At 40.2% G+C, this 14,774-nt stretch overlaps 1 pseudogene; it reads right to left on the bottom strand.

Annotated features, from left to right (window-relative positions):
• Positions 1-2,587: 2,587 nt before the first annotated feature.
• LOC132476162 (UDP-N-acetylglucosamine--peptide N-acetylglucosaminyltransferase 110 kDa subunit-like) lies at positions 2,588-8,667 on the bottom strand (annotated as a pseudogene).
• Positions 8,668-14,774: the final 6,107 nt, after the last annotated feature.

Genomic DNA, 14,774 nt, shown 5'->3' with positions numbered 1-14,774 from the left:
AAAATAGGATCTTCTCCTCGTTTTATTGCTGCTTGTACAGCACGTTGCAAGGGACTGAGCATTTTTACAGATGGAGAATTTTGAGGAAGACAGTCCTTACTAATTTGCAGCTTTTGCAGTGACTTATCTATTATAGCCATTAGAAAATCATCCTCAGGATATTTCTCTCTTTTATGTTTAAAAGCCTCATCTGTTAAGTCAAAATGTTCCTCTTCATCTGAAATATTTAAATTAATTAGCTCTTTTGGTTTAGGAAGTGGCGACACAGTAGCTGATAATACAGTCTTTTCTTCTGTCAGAGGCTTATGTTTTTCTGACTTTACATTCAAATCAACACTATCATGAGAAGAACCTAAACATATTTTTATCAGATTCCACAAACTAAATGTAACAACGGCAGTATGAGTAGGCCCTCGAGACTCATAATAATTTTTTAAATCTTCTCCAACTTTCTGCCAGATTTCTATGTCACAGAGCCCCCATCAGGAAACCAGGGAGATACATCATGGATATGCTGCAAAAATTCAGTCAACTGTGAGGTAGAAACTTTATTACCCCGAGCTTGAAGCATCAAAAGTAAAACCGGAGCAAATAATTCACGCTCCTTTGAGCCCTTTTGCCCCATCTTATTTTACTTCTGACTGTTGCCTTATGCCTCTATTAGTTTCACTTTTACTCGTGTCCACACATATTTTGCATAAGGGTTCTCTTACCTGCACTTTCTTTTTCTTTTCATTGGCTTCATGCTTCAGGTCCCTGTTTGGGTGCCACTTGCCGCGGACCAGCCTCAGAAAGAGGATTTCACCACCCAGGGTCAGAAGGGACGGGGTAAGGAACTGAAGTAGCACCGACGAATGGGGTCAGAAGGACCAAGACAACTGATGGTTGCAAGGCAAGTTTTATTATGCTACAGTTGCAGATTATATAGACTAGAAAAGGGAAGGTTGCCAGACGGTGGTTTACATGATCTAATGACTGTCTCGGCTCAAGGTTAACTTCCCTGGGAGAAAACCCATAAACCCAGAATCATCCAAAATAACCTGCACGTGCAGGGTGGAGACAGATTTGCTTGTCTCATTTTACATTCTTTCTGATTTCTGGGCCCTGGTGATTTATCTCCCGTGGAATGGAACAAGGAGGGGAACAAGTAGGGACAGTCCCTTCGAGCAGCGGCGGCATGCCTGGCATGTCCGCAGCCTGCTCTCAAGGCTGACTGCTTCCCACACATATGTTGGCTTGTTTAAGCCTCAAGCCCTCGATCCTTTGTTGAAATACAATAATTTCATTCCTATGGTTTTCAATACCAAAAACTCAACCTCCAGGAGGGCTAAAGTCTAATTTGTACTCCAAACCAAGTAGCAGTGCAGTTCGCTACTACTGAGGCTGAATCCATAAAGACTTCAAGACCACAACCAGAAGACAAGTTATTATATATAATACCCTAGAAGGCCTGAAACATAATTATCATATACATAGCTGGTCCTTCAGAGCTTTTTACCTATAACATGTTTTTTGATGAAAGTTATTTAATGTACTGGAGACAACTGTGACTTACTGATCAAATATTTGAATACTTATACTTACCTGGGATTTCATTTCTGCTGAAAGAAAAAGGAAGAACAGGACTCACCTAAAAAAAAAAACAAACTTTAGAAATGAAAGTAAAAACCGTATCACACAGTCTCACTTTTGGAAGCAGCATAGAGGGGCAGTCAACGGTAAAACACTGGTGAAATAGGTCAAAACTCTAGGCCAAAAATCCATTATTATTATCGTCAGTGACAGTACCACAACTGTGCCCTTTATAATTAATAAGTACTCCTAAGAATCTTCATTTGGCACCAGATGATGTGTTGAAGAGAAACACTCTGGGAGGTTGTGAATCACACTTGGTATTTTGTTAGCCAAGTTACAGGATAATTTTTAAAGTGGGGGGAAGGGAAGAAGGAAACGGACCAGAAAAAGAATTGAAGCCATCATCTACAAACCAACAAAGCACTGAGAGTTCCAAACGTTATGTCAGACACTAAAGTGACTGATATAGGCTCAAGTGGTTTATAAAACCTATAAAAAGACTACACCAGCAAAGTCCCCATTTATCGGTAGAGTTCAGAAACTAAAACAAGGAATATTTTAGCTTAAAACCTTATCTCAAGAGAATCATATACACTTCACATGAATAAAAATACCTGAAACCAAACATTTTTAAAAGCTCCAATACCCAAGATATAAAGAAAAAAATTAATTCAGAAGACTCAATCAATCCATGATAATCACAAAACGGCTGGGCAATCTCTATCTCCCTTCCACACTAACCATCCATCCCCTGGGAGACCAAGGGAGATCAGACCTTCCAGACTTACCTTCCAGACCCTCCAGACACCTGGCTGCTGCAAAATTCGATGGAGACTCCTTGTGGAACAGCAGTTTCGCATCTCTTGGGTCTCTCCCTATCGTGATCATGCAGGAAGCAAGTCTGGCTGTGCTATTTCTTATCATTGTCTGTCACCCATCTGCACCATGATATTGAAAAAGTAGTTCCCTTTCCCCCAGAAGGTTGAGGCTCAGCTACAGGGATAATTCTCCTGGGCACACAGTCGTTATTTAGGCCGACTCAGTGACTTCAACAGGCTTAATCATGTGATCAGGTTTGTTGCCAGCTGCATAATGCTCCCACATCTGTAGATAGAGCCGCTCTAGTTCCATTGTGTATTGTTTGGTGTTGAACAGAGGGCTAGATGTTCTCTGCTTCCAGACTTTGCCACGAATTTTCTTCAGGTATTCGAGATCAGTTCCCAGTTTCACAGCTATCTCTTCATATTCTTGCCTATTTTTAGCAATCAGCTCAAGACAGCCTAAACAAGTGAGCTGGGAACCTGCAACTCGGGAAGCAAGAGTCTCTCCTGGCATAGTCACCATGGGGGTCCCTGCCCAAAGGACATCCATCCCTGTGGTGTGGCCATTACAGAGTGGAGTGTCCAAGCAGACATCAGCCAGCTGGCCTCTCCGAACATGTTCCTCTTTAGGAGCAACAGGGGAAAAAATGATACAGTTTGGGAGAAGGCCCACATTTTGTGTGTACTGTTGAATATTAGCTTCTCCTGCTGCTGGAAAACGCAACAGCCACAGTACACTATTGGGAACACGCTTCAGAATATTTGCCCACATCTGCAAAGTAGATGGGTCAATTTTGTATAACTGATTAAAGTTACAGTACACAGTGGCATCTTCCGGTAACCCACACTGAGAACGTGTGGTTACAATAATGGTACGGGGAACCTCCTCTCCAGTGGCAGCCTTATTGTTGATCAGGGTAGTTGCCAGGCCATTGCTAATACTGAATCCATTCATTGTAATCTGAATTTGTCCTCTGTTAATCATTTCAATAACTGCTTCTGCAACAGTATTCATAGGAATGACAGGCATATTAAGAGCTGTATTACTGCTGTCTGCGCTGTCTTCTCCATCAGGACATTTCATCTTGACTATTTGCACATCTGATAGACTATCAAGAAATGCTTGGAGGTCGATGCCATTCAGCACAATCCGATTGTCATAAAGGTGCCCATTGGACTCAAAATCGATGACGGCTTTTTTCTTCAGGTGAGGGAACATATTAGCATGATCACCAATAAAGAATGTATGGGGCATATAAGCCAGTTTCTCAGAATACTGCTCAGCAACTTCAGCAGGTGACGTTTCCTGATCAGTGATGATATAATCCATGAAAAGCATGCCACTAGTCCCAGGGTACCCCAGCCACATTGCCTGAATAGGAGCTGGCCTGAGAGCAAAGAGTTCATTTCGAGCACCCCTGGTATAACCATTCATATTTACAAGGATGTGTATACCATCTTGATGGATGCGATCAGCTGCTTTCCCATTGCATGGAATCTGAGAAAGATCAGTGAAATGATTGGCTTCTGCCATCACCTTCGCTCGGAAGTTTGTGCCATCATGTGGGCTCAGGGCATAACAGAATATCTCAAATTTATCAGGATTGTGCATGCCTGGAATAGACTGCATAAGGTGAGAAGTAGGATGATTCCCAAAGTCAGAACTCACGTATCCTACACGCAGTCGACCATCACTGAGCTTCAAGTCTTTTGGATGTTCATACGGTGGTTTATGAAGGACACTTATATTAGCCAAGCAGAGGTTCCCATGCCTCTCAGCAATAGCCTTCCTGAAGCCATGAGGAAGAGGATAGAGCATACTATGTTGAGGCTGCACAGAAGGCAACCTATTCTTCTCCAACTGGTCAGCCACAATGCTGACCAACTTCTTCATTCGCTCATCATAGTCTGTCCAATCACAGACAACCTGCAGGCAATGAGCCAAATGACAATAAGCGTCAGGAAAATCAGGTTGAAGCTTCAGAACAGTGCGATAAGAAGCAATTGCTTCTGGAATATTCCCTGAATCCTGGTGAATGGAAGTCAGATTGCTGTGGGCATCCGCAAATGCAGGGTTGATCTGAACGGCACGAGTATAACACTGCAAGGCTCCCTGAACATCCTGCATCTCCCATAGAGTGTTTCCCATATTACAGTACGCATCAGCAAAGGTAGGACTGATTCGAATAGCCTCCTTATAATGCATCAGAGCTTCGTGCCGTTTCCCCTGCTGCTTCAATACACTTGTTAAATTTGAATGGGCATCAGCAAAGTCTGGGCAGAGCTCTAATGCTTTACGATACAAGCGAACTGCCTCTTCACTGTTTCCCTGTTCTCCTTTGATATTGGCTAGGTTATTCAGAGAGTCTGCATGGGTGGGACACAGCCGGAGAGCTGTATGATAACAATCTTCTGCTTCAGCAACACTGCCCTTCTCTTTGAGAGCGTTGGCTAGGTTGCAGTAAGCATCAGGGAAATGTGGTTGCAATTCAATAGCTCGCCTGTAGGTGTCTATTGCCACATCCATCAGGCCTTGCTCGTAGTATACACAAGCCAGGTTGTACCACTGCATGATTTGGACTCAAGCTTAGGGCACGAAGGTAAGCTGCCACAGCTCTGTCAAAAATCCGTGCCTCATTGAAGACATTTCCTAAATTGATATAAGCATCCAGAAAATTGGGGTCAAGGGTGACAGCCTTTTCAAAGTGATGAATTGCAAGCCAAATCTCCCCTTGTGCGTTGAAAACACAGCCAAGATTACTCCAAGCTACTGCAAAGTTCGGTTGCATCTCAATTGCTTTCAAATAACATGCCTTGGCTTCTTCTAAGCCACCCAGGGCTTTGAGCAGGTTCCCCAGGTCACTGCGAACACAGTACAAAGAAGGATTGTACTGAAGAGCAGAGATTTAAGCTTGTACTGCCCCTTCCATGTCGCCTGCTGCTACCAAAGCGGCTGCCAGGTTAATATAACCATCGATGAAATCTGGTTTGAGACGCAATGCATGCCGGTAATGCTCAGTTGCTTCCTGCAACTGCCCTCTTTCCTTGTACACATTCCCCAAATTTGAATAGGCTTCTGCCAGAAGAGGGTTCTGTTTAATTGCCAGAGTACTAAAGTGGGCAGATCTGTCCAGCCTTCGACACTGGAAGTGTATAGGTGAAAGTAATAAAAGTACACCAGTATTGCCTGGCTCTTGTCTCCAGAGCTGCATGCAGTGTCTCTCAGATGTCTCAAAATCTCCTGCCTGATATTCTCGATGTGCCAGCTCAGCTAACCCTTGGAAGGAAAGCATACGTTTTGTTGGTTCTGTGCTGTCGGCCACGTTACCCACGGAAGACGCCACCTGGAGTTTCTGGAGAGAGTGAAAAAAGGGGGTAATGGAGTCCCGCTGCCGCCACTACTGGCAAGAATGTTTCTAGTGGTAGCAAACACGAGCGCAGCAGCCGTACCACTGCTTTGGCATGCGTAAGCGGCGGCAACAGTTACAGGCACTGAACCTTAGGAACTGTGGTTGGCCATCTACCTCTCATGCTCTTGAAATCTTAATTCTTAACCCTGCCCTCTTCCACCATTTTTCTTCTAACCAGGGAATAAAAATTACCTATCCATTTGCCTTAGAAGAAATCAAAAATCAGTAGGCCAAACACTTTTTAAAATATTGTTTTCTGTCCAGTTGGAAATGAAATACATGATTGACTTTTCTTCATCATTCATATAGTCAACGTGGACAACATTAGGGCCGTGAATTTCAATACAGTAAGATGAGAAAATTTTAAATTGGCCTTCCCAAACCAATAATAAGTAACTGATGTTGTATAGAATGCTAAAATCTTAGAGACTGAGTTTGATATTTTAAAAGTTCTGCAAACATTAGCTAATTTCTCCTCATCAAATTTCTCATGCCTCAAACCTGAGTATTACTTTTTAAAAGATAAATTTATTTATTTTTATTTATTTATTTTTATTTTGGCTGTGTTGGGTCTTCAGTGCTGCGTACAGGCTTTCTCTAGTTGCGGCGAGCGGGGGCTACTCTTTGTTGCGGTGCCCAGGCTTCTCATCGCAGTAGCTTCTATTGTTGTTCCACAACTCTATGGGTTCCTTTTGAGGTCCTACGAAGAACCCTAGAAATTAGTTCATGTAATTATAGGTTTTTGAAAAATTGTCAAATGTGAGATATTTTAATTTCCATCAGGTAAGTCCAGCGTCTATTTCTTTGTCAATTTTCCTTCTATCATATTCTGCTATGTTGGATCATCTTGGATTGGTCACAGGCTTTTTTGAAATCTGGATAAGGAGATGTTTTAAGTGAGGCTATTATGTGATTTTCAGACAGCACCATATGTAATTGACTATATAATATCCCATTACAGGAATAACTTCCAGTACTCTTACTGACTACCCTACTGACATAACTAGCACAAGACACAGAAGCGTAAGGACAAAAACCACCTTACAGTATAGCCATGTCTTGCACTTCACAGCTCTCAAAGCATGTGCGTTTGAAGAAGAAAAAAAGAACTGAAAAGTATAAAACCAGAAGTTATTCTGTGGAAAATTATTTCAATCATCAGGCATGTGAAAGATAAGTCAAAGATTCAGTTTTCTTCAATGCTTAGTCAAAACGGAAATTTCCTTCTGTCAAGAATATACTCCAGGGCTTCCCTGGTGGTGCAGTGGTTGAGAGTCTGCCTGCCGATGCAGGGGACACGGGTTTGTGCCCCAGTCAGGGAAGATCCCAAATGCTGCGTAGTGGCTAGGCCTGTGAGCCATGGCCACTGAGCCTGCATGTCCGGAGCCTGTGCCCCACAACGGGGAGAGGCCACAACAGTGAGAGGCCAGCATACTGCAAAAAAATAAATAAAACCAATATACTCCAGGGGCTTCCCTGATGGCACAGTGGTTAGGAAGCCACCTGCCAATGCAGGGGACACGGGTTCGAGCCCTGGTCCGGGAAGATCCCACATGCTGCGGAGCAACTAAGACCGTGTGCCACGACTATGGAGCCTTTGCTCTAGAGCCCGTGAGCCACAACGACTGAGCCTGCGAGCCACAACTACTGAAACTTGTGTGCCTAGAGCCTGTGCTTTGCAGCAAGAGAAGCCACCGCAATAAGAAGCCTGCACACCGCAACAAAGAGTATCCCCCGGTCGCTGCAACTAGAGAAAGCCTGCGCACAGCAACGAAGACACAACACACTCAAACATAAATAAATAAAAGAATATACCCCATCAATAATGTGTGTAATGGAATGGTGTGAATGAGTATTTTAGCAGAATTCCTGTAATGCACAAACCTATAGCAGTACTGAAATCAGTAATGCATTTATAATAGTAAATATTTATGAAGAAGTAATCCATAGAGGTTTTCTCAAAGTTAACAATGAACATTAATGCGACATTATCAATAATAAATTGTGACGCTGAAATAAACTTTTCTAAACTATTAATAACTAAAAGCAAACTCTAATCAACCATGTGAAAAGAAATCTATGTCTATAAACTACAAAGTTTATTTCTTAAAATTTTATTTCTAAAACACATAAACTGTCATATGAGGAGGCAGTTAAAGAATATATAGCTACAAGAGTGGGGAAAAAGTTTTATAGAGACACATCTGGCAGCAGTTCATTTTCAAATGTCATTTTTCTAGATTTTGTGACACCTACAGTATTGATATTTGAAAGCATTAAAAAAATTGTATTTTGAAGATTTGCTACTTCCAGGTAGAGTAAAATATTTTGAAGCAAAACAACATTTACACTGAGAAAAATTTAAAAAGCCAAATAAAATAGTCAGCATTCAATCAAAAAGTTCTAGACATACCAAGAGATAGAATCATATGACTAAAATTCTAAGAAAAGAACAGATAATACACAAATATTTATATAAGATATTGTGTATATGTATCAGGAAAAGTCTTTATCAAGAAAAGACTTTAAAATCATCAGAATTAATATTACATTTTATTTATTTGTATATTTTATTTATATATAGATATTTATATATTTATATAAAGAACTTAAAGATAAAGCCCTAGTTAAGGCAGTGACCAAAGCAGTAGCAGTGGGAGTGAAAAGAAATGGTTATATTCAAGGATATTTTGTCAGTAAAAGTCCAAGATCAAATGTCTGACTGCATACATGGGATGGATAGACGGAGTGGGAAAAATCAAAGTGAACTATAGAGGTTCTAGTGAAGATGGGGTTGCCATCACCCAACCCAAGGGGTTGCGATCATCCCCAAGGTCTAGGAGACTCAAAGGGAAGGTCATGGTCGAGGAAAAGTTAATTGCTGGGAAAATAAGACTCCCAGTCTCTCCATCTCCTTATACTAGTTTTTTTTTTTAAACATCTTTATTGGAGTATAATTGCTTTACAATGGTGTGTTAGTTTCCGCTTTCTAACAAAGTAAATCAGTTATACATATATATATGTCCCCATATCTCTTCCCTCTTGCATCTCCCTCCCTCCCACCCTCCCTATCTCACCCCTCTAGGTGGTCACAAAGCACAGAGCTGATCTTCCTGTGCTATGTGGCTGCTTCCCACTAGCTATCTATTCCTTACACCAGTTTTGTTTTTCTGCTCATATATGTAGCAGCATTTCATTCAAGGGGAAAGTCATTGATCTGCCTGGTCAAATTAAACACCATAGTTCAAGGCACATTTACAGTGGTTAGTTCCTCCACAATTTAGAAAGTAACGTTCACAGTTTCCCTCTTCCTACACTGTGGAACACATTGGCCATTCCTCCAAAGTTTCCACTCCATAGAGTGGACCAGAGATGACGTTAGCCCAGAACTGAGAGCTTGGCATGAGATGATGTCAACCCCACCTAGAGCTCTGGCATAAGTTATGACCCAACCCAGCTCTACAGAGAGTTCTGCATGGAATCTTGTCTCAGCCATAATAATGTGATTCTGTTTTTCATTTGGTTTTCTTCTTTGCTTAACTTTCCCTGGCCACTCTGACAAACAAAATTTCAGGCAATCCTGGGCCACTCACTAACTTTATTCCATCAAATGTTATCCAGATTCCCAAGAAAATTACTAACAATAAAGGGGGAAATTTGGAACATGGTGAGTTTTAGGTGCCTGAAATATACAGGTAACTGAATCCAGTTAAGTAGCAAATTATTTGGATCTCAAATATGCCAGTAGAAGAGCAGACTAAGCTCAATTTAATGTACTCTTACTGGAGACACATGTAAATTCTGGGTCAGTTTTGAAAATGTTAAAAGCACATAGCTGAGATTAAAAGAAAGAAAGGAACACCTGCATGTTTCAGAAAGTAACAGAGAAATTAAATCCCGAGAAATAAGAGCAGACTGATGTGTATGGGTTCCGTTCCCTAGTATAGGCCTTATGTACATAGGGGCTGGAGCTAGAAATCTAACATTACCTTGAGGCCAGGAATTTAGACTCAGGATGGAACAATATGGAGAAGTTAGTACAGATATCCTACAGAACTTTCATGAGGAACTGCTTAGTCCATTAAGAGGGCCAAGGGAGGTGGTGAGGAAGATTGATATCTCTTGAAAACCTTCAGGTACAGAAAACATCAACACCTCTGAAAAGTAGGCCTGTCCTTCCCAGAGTTGTGATGGCCAGGTTGTCACTAACCTGTAAGGCCCTGTATGAATCAGAAACTGCAAGGAGAGTAATTCAAAGAAAACCAGATGCAGGATGGGTGTGGCAATAAATCCTAGGACCCTATCAGAAACAAAATTAAAACCACTCTAGAGGGAAATTTTAACAAACCAGGGCAGAGAGTATCCTAACCAGAATAAAATAATAATTCTGAGGAAGTTACTTTACTTATTTAAGTAAGATTCAATGCATTCCCATGGCCAGGCCCTTTTGAAGAATTCTAAAACATATACAAACAATTCATTTACATCTTATATATACCACCATCCAGAGCAAAATTCACTTAAGAACTGTACTGGTGGAAATTGGGCAGCACTATGGAGAAAATAAAATGTGTTTACCATCAAAAAACATGAAGGTAAGAAAGATAATGTCTAATTTTTTAATTATCCTGTGGTTTCTTGAAATCTTTTGGAAACCCAAACTAGAGAAACCTAGGAGGAAATGAAGATTCAAATATTTAGAGATTTATCAACTCATCTATAAAAGCTTTATTAATCTCTTCTTTTAATAACATTCCTGAGAGGTATAAATGTGTCCAGTGATAGGGTTGAATAAGCCTGAGAGAATTTCAGTTGTTTACTATTCTTGGTCAGCTCTTAAGACCTTTCAGGAGCATTTTGATTTTCATGGCCTCATCCAACAAAAGCAGGATATTTTACAGAAAGTCCTGGTCCACTTTTCGGCTTGCTTTTGTGTTTATGTTTTTGGTTTTTTCACATCGGGCGGTACATTAGGCTACCTATTGCGTACTCCGTCATTCATGCATGCATTCATTCAAACAATATTGACTGAGTTGAGACATTTAATTAACACTCAATAAATGATGTTTAGATGAATGAATGCGCTTTCTATCAAAGTAAGTGTAAGTACTGAGAAAAATTACAGAATGTATGATCCCAGCCCCACAAAAGCTTATAACTGTGTTGAGGATATAACATATGCTGATGAAATAACTAATATATCATATTGGACAGTGTCTAAGTTCAAAAATGAGTTTTTATAACTAATCAGAGCCTAAGGAGCACAAAGAAGGGACAGTTCATTATGGGTTGAATCTATCAATAAATGTACATTTCAGATGAGGTTTGAGATTGACCTCAAAGAAGAGGACTTAGATATATGAACAGAGAACAAAAAAGGCATAGTGATAGCATGTGCATAGATAGTGTGGCCAATATTTATGTTCTTCATTAAAGACAGTCAGAGATAACCCAAATGTAACTGTTTCCATGGGTCCATTCTCAGTATCCAAAGAAAACGGCAAATCCTATCTTAGTAAAGCTAATGAAATACACAGTCTTTAACAAAGAGATTGTGAAGGAAAGGGGGAGAGAAAGGCTTGCATCCCACACCACACAACAAAACTTATTGAATTATTTGTTTAATTGTCTCCCTCTGAAAATTTCCTCTCCCTCTCTCTGTATGTATCTCTTCTCCCACATCTGGCCACACTCTACCAGCCATCTTTCCAGATCTTTCCAGAACTCTCCATCCTAGTTTCATTAGGCCACAATTTAAACATCTCACAGGTCTCCAGGATGCATCCCCATCACTTATTCCACAAAGACAAACAAAGGACACTTCTCAGGATCACGTTTCTTTGAAGGAAGAGGTCATGAGGAGTGATTATAAATAATATAAGGTGGAGAGCAGTGACTTAAAATACCATTTTTCACCTTAGAATGTGAATACAGGGAACTTTGGGAAACTAGAAAATCTAGAAAGGATTCACTGATAATTACTTATGTTCAATGAATAAAATAAAATGTAATAATATGGCTAAACTCTGACAGATTCACTTTTTCAAAAGTTGCTTTCACACACCTTCACTATTGGGATGTTTGATAAACACACCTTTCCTTCTTTACTTTCTTCTTTCTTTGCAGATACTGGCACCAAACTTTCAAACAATAACAACCTTCCCATAAGTCCCTTGCCAGGCAAGATTAAGGTATAACAATCCAAACAAAGTTTTGAAGAAGATAACTGGTTGAAAGCACAGGAAAAGAGCTGGGTTTCTCTTATTCAACAGTCACATAATGAGTAATGTGCGAATTGGTTTAAAATGTCTCTCTGCGTGAGGGGCTAAGGTTAAGATTAGAACTTCTGAGGCCAGAAGAGCAAAATGACTACGACAATCCACATATTTTCAAGAGCTGCCCTTTGGATGTGAGGCATTGATTTTTTCCCACTATTTTTTCAGCAACCCAACAGGTGTCTTTATTAAACGACATAAGGGAATACAGTGTGGCCAAGAAGGCTTAGATTTCCTTAGCCCCAAGTCAGATATTCTCCAGTGACTGTCCACTCAAATGAAAAAGAGAGATTTACAAGAGGAAACTGGATACAACTGAGTGTACTTTAATTTTACCTGAATTATTTGTTTTGTTTTCAATTCTCCGCTGAAGTGTCTACATTAATATATTTTTAAGAACATTTCCTTAAGTTGAAGTATTCATTCAGTATATTCATTTACTATAATTTAGAAAAGCCAAATGATTTAGGCAAATTCATTTCTATATTGCCACAACAGTGTATTGTGAACTAAATGACACCTGGCAGTTCTTTACTCAGATACTAACTCAATTAGAAGGCAGAACAAGGATACCTACCCATTCAGGGAAGGAAAGGTCACTTAGCCTCTGTAGCTCTCTTAGGTCTCTTATCATCACAGTAACAAGTTGAAGACTAAAAACCATATGATCATCTCAATAGATGAAGAAAAAGCTTTTGAAAAAAATTCAATATCCATTCATGGTAAAAACTCTCCAGAAAGTGGGCATAGAGGGAACATACCTCAACATAATTAAGGCCATATACGACAAGCTCATAGCTAACATACTCAATGGTGAAAAGCTGAAAGCATTTCCCCTGAGATCAGGAACAAGACAAGGATGCCCACTCTCACCACTTTTATTGAAGGTACTTTTGGAAGTCCTAGCCACAGCAATCAGACAAGAAAAGTCAATAAATAAAAGGACTCCAAAATGGAAAGGAAAAAGTAAAACTGTCACTGTTTGCAGATGGCATGATACATAGAAAATCTGAAAGACACCATCCAAAAATTATTAGAGCTCAAAAATGAACTTGGTAAATTTGCAGGATACAAAATTTATATCTAGAAATCTACTGTATTTCTATACACTAACAGTGAACTATCAGAAAGAGAAATTAAGGAAACAATCCCATTTACAATCGCATAAAAAAGAATAAAATACAGAAGAATAAATCTGCCTAAGGAGGTAAAAGACCTGTACCCAGGGAACTATATGACACTGATACAAGAAGTTAAAGATGACACAAACAGCTGGAAAGATATACCATGGTCACGGATTGGAAGAATTAATATTGTTAAAGTGACCATCATACCCAAGGAAATCGACGGATTCAATGCAGTCTGTATCAACATATCAAGGGCATTTTCCACAGACCTAGAACAAATAATTTTAAAGTTTGTATGGAAACACAAAAGATCCTGAATAGTTAAAACAGTCTTGAGAAAGAAGAACACAACTGGAGGAATCATGCTCCCTGGCTTCAGACTGTGCTACAAACCTACACTAATCAAAACAGTATGGTACTGGCACAAAAACATCGATCACTGGAACAGAATAGAGAGCCCAGAAAGAAACCCATGCACTTATGGTCAATGAATCTATGACAAAGGAGGCCAGAATATGCAGTGGAGAAATGTCTGGGCTTCCTTAGGGATGGTTTCATCAATTAATTTGTTTTCTTAAATGGACCATACTTTTCCATGTCTTTGTATACCTTGTGATTTTTTTGGTTGAAAATTTGTCTTTCAAATAGTATAATGTGGTATCTATGGAAATCAGATTCTCCCACTTTCCCAGGGTTCCCTGGGCTTTTGCTTGTTGGAGGCTGTAGTAGTCTGTTTGTTTAGGGACCTTTCCAAACTATTTTTGCAATGACTGTTTTCCTTATCGTATGTACGCACTGAAGTCTCTGTTCCTTTAGTTCATGTTTAGCTAATGTTTTGACAGAGATTTCCTTGAATTCCTGCACCTAAAACAAACAAAAATAAATACACACAAGCACATCCACATGCACACCCAAAACCACACACCTCTGCCCATTGTGCAGATTGCTGGATCACTCCTTCAACATTTAGCTGACCTGCATTGAGTTCAGGGCTCAGCCCACGGTAAAAGCTTAGAGACTCCTCTGGTGTTTTCAGAACATGCATCTTATCTCGAGTATGCATGTGGCTTTCCTAATTTCTCTGGACACATGTGTACTTTATGTAGGTTCTAATTTCCCAAAGAATCTCCCCCAACTTTGGCTCCTGCATCTTCTGTGGTCTATTGTATTTCAATGCACAGTCTTCTGCCCCAGCCACCTGTGTTTTGTTAGTTCACCTTGCACTTTTTTTGAGCATTGACCACTGCTTTTCCAGACTGTGTTCCAAGTTAGCTAAGACAGAGATAAGCATCTTGTGTCAGTCCTTCAGGTAGCTCCCAGACAGGTTAGAACAGATACACATAATAATCTGAGAGTACGGTCTCCTCTGCTCCCTCCTGAAGCAGGATTGAGGGTCCCATACTAGGAATGGTCTGCTGCTACTTTAAGACTATCACTGCATTAAGACTCCACCACTTTAACACCATCACTACACTAACAGTGGATGGGGCAAGGGCAAGTAAAAATGCCACAAAGCTTTCCTGCCATTTTCAAATTGCCTCTTCCCTGGTTCACTATGTGTTTGGT

This window comes from Mesoplodon densirostris, chromosome 2 (genome assembly GCF_025265405.1).
Source record: "Mesoplodon densirostris isolate mMesDen1 chromosome 2, mMesDen1 primary haplotype, whole genome shotgun sequence".
NCBI lineage: Eukaryota > Metazoa > Chordata > Mammalia > Artiodactyla > Ziphiidae > Mesoplodon > Mesoplodon densirostris.
Note: the sequence above shows the minus strand (reverse complement) of the source record. Positions and strands in the feature narration are given on the sequence as shown.